The sequence below is a fragment of the Anser anser genome (genome assembly GCF_964211835.1).
Source record: "Anser anser genome assembly, chromosome: 15".
Lineage (NCBI taxonomy): Eukaryota > Metazoa > Chordata > Aves > Anseriformes > Anatidae > Anser > Anser anser.
The window spans coordinates 10,430,418-10,438,526 of NC_139736.1; the positions used below are offsets into that span (position 1 = coordinate 10,430,418).

The 8,109-nt window shown below is 39.2% G+C and overlaps 1 protein-coding gene and 1 long non-coding RNA gene across 3 annotated transcripts in view; one reads left to right on the forward strand and one right to left on the reverse strand.

The window, feature by feature from the left end:
- The window catches only part of LOC310882273, a 247,681-nt gene that overhangs the window by 34,891 nt on the left and 204,681 nt on the right, over positions 1-8,109 (reverse strand). The gene's annotated exons all lie outside the window — the stretch shown is intronic.
- SHISA9 (shisa family member 9) overlaps positions 1-8,109 on the forward strand; it is a 180,186-nt gene that overhangs the window by 24,605 nt on the left and 147,472 nt on the right. The window lies entirely within an intron of this gene.

Genomic DNA, 8,109 nt, shown 5'->3' on the forward strand with positions numbered 1-8,109 from the left:
TTTCATGTGAATGCAATTAGAGCTATTCCCTTAAGCTAATACGATAAGTAACTATCTGAGGAAACCCACAGACACTGCGAATGTGCAGGAGGGAAAGAGTAGTGTTTGCTTGGTGTTCAATGGCCCATGTGTAATAAGTTGGCAGTTCCATCTATTTCCTACCGGACAAAAGTCTACAGCAGAAATTCCTGATTCTCCCCTCCTCCAGCTGCACATTTGCAAGTTCAGCAGTGAGGCCAAAGGCTGAATTACGAGAGACAGGACTACATTTTCACAGCTATTTTATTTTTTATTCTATAGATAAAGATATGCACACAAATAAACTCCTATCACATATATGGCCATGTGATTCAGCACATCAGTTAATTTCCTGAGGATCTGTACATGACTGACCAACTCCTATGCTTTTTCCCAAAGTATTCTGAGATCTACTCTGATATTCTGGAATTTTGATCTTATCCTAACAGCATTTGCCAAACTGATACAAACAGATTAATATTAAGTTCTTTGAAAGCAAAATAATGTTTTAGAGTTTTTGGTAGTTACCCTGATTTCTAGATGATAGACTAGTAATAAAGAGCATATAGGAAGGCTCACAGCTCTAGTTATTTTTTTTAAAAAGATTTTGAAATGATTGCTAAATACTGGTAGCAAATGGTAGCAAACAAGCAGTGAATATGCAGTATCTTGGTATGGCACAATTGTTATTAGCATTAACTTGGCGTGTCTGGTATAATTTATTATTGTTTTTTACCTGCACAAATAATGCACTTCAAAAAACCTCTGCACCAAAGCACAGCTACAAATACATCCCACAGCACTATATACAATTGTCAACACCAGGCAGAAAGCTGTCAGCCTTACTTGGTCCCTACATTTTAGCTTGATCTTGGCCAGGATTTGGACTGCTTTTTTGTAACGCACCTTTTACTATGGAAAACACTGTCAGGTCCGTTCCTGCCCAGCTGCCTGGCTTGGGGTGAGAAGGGCCAGGGATTTGGTGTAGACAGCCAGAAGTTCTGAGATAGCTAAGGCTGCACCATCCTTTTTAGGAACTGAAGTGTGCACCAGAGATTACAGCCCTTGGACAAGAAGAGCAGAGCATCACTGAAGTTGTCCTGATAACAGCAGCCCCAGATAGTGCTGGAACTCACCAGGAGCCAGAATGGCTGGCATTGCCTTCAGACTGCTGTAAAGCACGTTGTGACTGAAGAAAATAGGACGTAAATGGTGGAAACACAAAAGATTCTTTTCAGATCTTCCTTTAGTTACGTCCAGTCCCTAACAACAATAAGCTCTAAATACTACATATACAGTGCTACTGATTTATGATCAGTAAAGCTAGAAAAAGCTAGCAGGAATCTTCAATTTTTCTAATATTAAAAAAAAAAAAAAAACACTTGATATTATCATCTAAACCACACAAATAAAAAATTCTTAATGGAAAGGCTCTTTTCATATAAAAAGACTGCAAGCACTATCTGTGTTCTTTCTCATGAGACAGTGGTGCTGACTCTCCAACACGTTCCACCACAACTAAGGATTCCCAGTTCTCTGCTTGGTGCCTAAATCTGTTCATGTCTGTTACATCTTTTTTTCTGCCCTCCAATGTTCTTTCTAGTGTCTACATTCCTTTGTGCTGCTGCTATTACTGATCTAACCCAGGAATTAAATTTTTTGCTCTCAGTACTTTCAAGTTGGAAAGCACATTTACCATAGCTGGAACGGGGGACATGAGCATCATCCATCGTCCCATTGCTGTAAATATAAACTGCAGGAAATGTGTTTTAATATGTGGGCACTATCTCACTAACCTAACCAACTCCCACTTTTCTGGATAATTTCATAAAGCCCACTCTGCACAATCTCTGTAACCGTTTAGATGCATAATAACTTGTCATTTGCATCCCATGAACCTTTTATAACAATAGCAACTAAAATTAAACGATGCCGCTTGGTTTCATCCTATTTCCCCCCAAATATCTTTGCTATCAACATTTTTCAGAGTGGCAATTCTCTCGAGCTTTCCCAAATTTATAGGTCACAGGTAAAACAGCATGTTCTCTGCAAATGTTAATGAGTTTACAAACTGCTGAGTATTATAATGATAAATTTGATCATATTTCTTTACTGACTTTACACAGTCTTGGCACTGCAATATTTTTAGCTTATATCTGTTCTCAAAGGGCCCAATCCGAAGTTCATTGAAGTCAAGGAAAAGATGTATATTAACAGCTTTTGATCAATCTAAAGACAGTGCTGTAAAAAAAATATCTGTGCACATCACTTATAGGCAACTGACATCTCCTTGCACCACAGTGTTACCGAATCTCATTTGCTTTGCAGCTTTCTGCCTGATCAGGGAATCTACTGAAGTCCAAGCAGTCAAGGCATCTGTCTCGAGTCAGATAATTTCCAGCTTCCTAAATAAAGGGAACTAATACAATATCTACTTTATGCCCACATTGCTACCTCATGTGGTTGGTATTGTGGAGGGCTTTCAGAGAGGAGGTGGTGACTTCTAAAGGTCTGTCCCTGGTCAGTCCCCTTCTTCTGCAATAGGCTCCCTCTTCCACTTGCAGATATTTTCAACCACCTCCTTGGGCACAGTTCACTTTACAAAGTAATTGCTATTGCTCCTGAAAATGTCCTTTAGCACCTGCAGAGTTACGGTGCAGACTGTGGACAGAAGAGAAGGTTGCCTTGCTGTTCAGTGTCTCTGCTGATACCAGTATGAACAGACAGAGACCTGTCAGTAGTCTGACATCCACTTTGTGCATTCTAATACACGTGCAGACAGAAAGATGATCTTTGTTTAGAGCCTCTTTATATTTCAGAAGCATTCATTTTTTTTGTTATGTTAAATGATGGCTTTGGTACATAGCATTTGAAGCACTAGTAACCAGTCCTAGCATTACTTTAAGAGAGAAACAAAACTTCACATCTGCTTTGTTGAGCAGTCTTCTGCAACAACTTATACAGAAGACAAAACTACCATTTTCCAGAAGAGAATCTCCATGAAATGAAGACCATACACTGAAAATACCAGTGCTAAACATGTGAACTATCCACATCACTGAAAAACGTGTCTTAATCATGAAAGTTTAGTCATCTAGCAGAAGGCCAAACTACAAAATCACTAAACCTGTAAAGGCAGTAGCTCGCTGTTGCTTGACACTGTTAGCATATGCATGAAAAAAGCTCACTCAGTCTCAATTACTTTCAAATGCTAAAATCCACGTGACTGTTTTTGAGACAGAAAGTTATTTAAACTGTACGTTATCTCTGACATTTCTATGTGGCGGACTATACCAGTTACTTATTTATCTAGATAACAGAGATTGATAGAAGACGAACAAGGTGTAGTGGACTATTACAGAAATAAATTAAATTATTAGAAAGGAATGAACAAATAGGACTGCTTTTGGTTTTTTTTTTCCAAGTTATTACTTTAGTCATTTCTATGCAAAAATAATCAAAGAGCGTCCTCAGAGGACAATGTTAATCCTTCACTCTTTTTTTCCACACAGCCACAATGAAAAACTAAAACACAAAATGACCCAAATCCTTAACATTAGGCAAAACTAAAAATCCGTTTTCGGTTCTCAGACTCTTATATTTTATTTTCCTCAACAATATATGTTCAGTGTGACATATGTAAAAACACTGTGTATAGGCCACATACTTTTCAAATATCTGGTGAACGGCTTTTTTGACTTTTTCAGAGCACAGGATGAATGTGGAGTGAATTCAGAGGAAAAAAACTATATGTGGAATTTCTGAGATCATATTGATAGGTGTAATTTTTTTTTTGTTCTTTTTACTTACAGTTACTCTGGCCTTTTTGTTTTCTCTCCTGTTGACTTCAATATCAACTTTGCAATCTTACAGTGCCGCTTCAAGCTTTAAAAAATGGATTACAGCCAATGCCAATTTTGGGCAACTGTCCAAAATAACACCCAGCTACATAGCGTAAAGTAACTTTCATTACCTTTTCATCACGTAGCCACAACTTTATTTTTCCTTTACCCAGTCCCTTGAGCAATGACCTCCTTGTCTGGGTTGCTCCCACCTAGGAAATGTGCTAATTGTTATTACTTCACTTCATAACATGAACTGGGTTTAATCCTGTGCCTGCTAAGTGCCTGCACAGTAGTTTCATTGTACATCATGTACTGTTTGGAAATGTACAGCATAAGCACTGTTCAAGGTAGCATATGGTGCATGATCTTTTTAGCTCTGTGTTCTGAAGGTGAACTTTAGGGAAACAGTATTTGTTATTTTCTATTTCTTAATGTATCAGAAATTTCTCTCCTAGTTTTTGAGATATACTAGAGACTACCGGCCACAATTCCAACACCTTTAAACACAACATCATTAGGGAATGAAACAAGTCAGCAACATGCACAGCAACAACTATTCTGTCTGTTTCAGACAATTATACTGTGTATATCTCAAGTCTCAAACCATTTACACTGTACCAGTCCTGATTTTGCAAACACGGATACAACAAAATCCCTATTATTCTAACATATACTTAAAATTTAATATATTATGAATTGTTTGTGTTAAAATAAGTGAATAATTGCATTTCATGAATGATCAGTGGATTTAAAAATATTTCCAAACCAGTAATTTTTGACACCAACTTAAAATGGCAAGATAATTACATAAACAGGAACATCAAATAAGCACTTAAAGATCATATACCATGTTCTTCTGAACAAATTTATGGCTGTGGTTTACTACATCTGTGACATTACCATCAATTCAAGGTTTCTACCTACAATGGTCTTGGCAGTGTTTCCAATATGAAACATCACAATAATTATAAAAGTGAAGAGGCTTAAGTATTTCTCAAACAATTAAGAGGCTTTTCACTATCTATAGTAAGTTCGTATCAACAAAATCAGTAGTCAAACAAACAGTAGACATACAGCTCTAAGATTAGGTAACAGATCCTCTAGTTCACAGCAGATAATACTCCACCTTAAGAAAACCTCCATTGATTACAAGCATTTCAGCACAATGTTTTTGTAAGTTAACTTCATGAGGTAATGTAACTGAAACTATTTCAGCATATCCAATTCCGTACAATATATGACAATGGTAAACATAATCCACAGGCTGGATGTCTCCACCCAAAACTTTTACATTTCTGTCCCACAGTCTTCAATAAATAAGCACACAATTTGGCCAACAGTTCCTATGGGAACAGCTGCTGATTCATATGGGGGTGTGCAAGTCCCCCGTTCAGTAGATGCCAGCGGTGCCCACACCAAAATGCTATTCGGTATGAAGTAGGTCAAATTAGGAAATCAATTGAGCTAGAAGTAGAAAACAAAACCTTTGGAGTAAAAACATGTTTATGTTGGGTGTAAGAAAGCCATCCTGCTCACATTGTGAACCACTGAGAGCGCTTCTCCTCCAGCTCCTCCTGCAAAGCTAACTCAGCTTTTTGTGGAGACTTTGTTGAGGATGATGAGGGGGCAGCATGCCTTCCATTTATAGTACACCCCGAGGTTTTGTTATTGCTCTTTTATTAACAGGGTGATAGATAGAATCATTAGCTGTGCAAATTATTTTCTTACATAAGAAGAAGAGAGTGCCATGTTGTGATGGCTTAGGGGTGAACAGCAGCCTGGGTATCGCCCATCCCGGTGCGGGTACTGCCTCCACCTGCCAGGCCCTACTTCAGCTGCTGGCTAATCCCGTCCTTACTCTGGATCACAAGGCTTTGCAATCACCGCGTTCCCATTGTCGTGCACAAGAATGCAGTGAGTGATGCCAGTAAGATGCTAGTAAGTCCCTCAAAACCATCCACTAGCGAATCCTACACTTTTGTTGCTTTTTGGACAGGCAAAATGGAAGGTTTTCCTACCTAATTCCAGCTGTCTCAGCACCGAGCCCCAGGTGGTGTATTCACCATACCCCATGCTCTCCTCTCCAACCCTATGACTACCATAACCCACAGTGACGTACTCGGTGACCCACATGCCTCAGGTACATCCCAGAAAGCCTGTGGTTCAGGCAAGATGCATCCTTCTGTTCTGTGACCGTGGTGTCACCAGACATTTCCAGCAGTATCGCCGGCTCAGTGTGCTCATCTCAGCCCCTAACCCTTTTCCTTTTCATGCCTCTTTACTGAGGAGCATCACCGCCCTCTTTCCCACTATTACAACAGCATCGCTGCTTCATGACTGTCTTCTGAGTCAGACTGAAGGGCTGCTAGGGCTTTAAAATAGCTTGGGGAAAAACAAAAACAACACAACAAAACACCTATATATGTAGTTAAAGTCAGACCAGTTCCCCTCATCTAGTCTTCAGAGGGGCTTTATAAAATAGGCCTGGAAGAACACCAGGGAAGCTGGCTACAGCTTGGGGCGATGAGCAAGCTCTTTTGCTGGCATCCCTCCACTTGTAGCTGCAGGCAGCTCATATTTCTTCTCCTGTAGACACAAGGTTTGTTTTCAACAATTTAATGTCCTTCTGAGTTTGAAATACGAGAGAAATAAGCCTGCTAATCAGATTTGAGCCAGGAAGCGGGCACCCCTAAATTAATGGCTATTTTCTTAAGGACTCTTAATTCCTTTAAGGACCTCTGAGTTTCTTTCTTGCTGATTTCCCAATAGCTCTGAATTACACAAAGCAAATCCATTCACATATTTCAATGTACCAACAGGACTTGCGTAGTGATAAAGTAATTGTACATTAATCCCATGTTCTTCATATGTGTGTACAGACATAATAGACCAGGAGAGTAATTTATCCTAGAAGAGCTAATCAAAGGTTTTAATTTAATCAGTTCATTTTATGTTCCTCTTTTCTGTTTTGTCAGCCTAAAACATAGTAAAAATTTAATCTCTTCATTGTTTTAGTAATGTGACCACTATTTTAGAGAGAGTACTTGACTGATGGTTGTAGACAAATGAAGCAACGTGTTTGCTTGTCCTCGCAGGCATTTTAAATAACTGTTTTAATTCTGTGCCTTGAATAAAATAGTTTGGTTCCTCAATAACATGAGGGACAAATGAGAAATGGGAGGCTTGCACTGGTATTTTTCTCAATTTTCTGCTGCCGACTTAGAAATATTTCAATAATTCCCAGTATAGGCATCTTCTCTGCCATGGTTTTCTCAAGTCCCTGGGAGCTCTGCGAGGCAGGTATGGGAGAGGTGGGGCTATGCAGCCAGAAACAACCCTGTGGTTTCTAACTGAAAACCATTAACACTCATCCAAATAGCAGTCAATAGAAATGAGGTTTCAATCCAAAAAGCATAAAAGAATGAATGGGAAACAAAGTTTTGTTTCTTTCCTGGCCAACGACCTTTCATTTATGGCCAGCAGAGTACCGGTGACAGTAACACGAGCCCTGGCGGTGACGACGAGGGATGTGTTCTCCAGGGTGCCAGCGCTTCACTGTCAGCAGCCTTCACAGAGCGTATTGAAAATGAGCAAAAGGTCACTTTGCCATGGAGCCCATGGCCAAAAAGAACTTTTTGCCTTGCTTCCTTTTGGAAGATGCAAACAGTCTTTTCGTTTTTTTGTTGTGTTTTGTTTTTCTTTCAGCATCTACAGGCAATCAGGCAACCCCGGAATGAACTCAGCAGTCTCAATGACCACACTGTGCAAAGCGGATATTCAGCTCTTCCATAATAATGTTTTCTAAATAAAAACAATAGGCTCCTTTTCTCCCCCCCCCCGTCAGACAAGCATTTTTACTGGCATTTTTATAAATATTGGGAACTTTTGAAGTTATGTTTATACTACAATTCATAGCATCGCCATTACCACTGTGGAACCAACTGGTGAGAGAGGACCTTCTTTCCATACAGCTTTTCTAATAGCAAATTTCAAAAGGATATAGATTTTAATTAATTGAGCAGATTTACAGTAGAACATGAAATACAATCATTTGATGGATTAGAAAAAGCCCAATAAGCCATTCATGACTTACACCAGGATCCAGACTAATTCAAGATGCAGAGAGCTGAAAGCCTCCTTTGTTCTGCTCATAGTTAGGCTATAAAATGCAGCACCTTGACAAAAACAAAATTATAAACCTGATGCATTTGCTCTCTGGAAAGCTGCCTGCAATTAAGACCTTTCG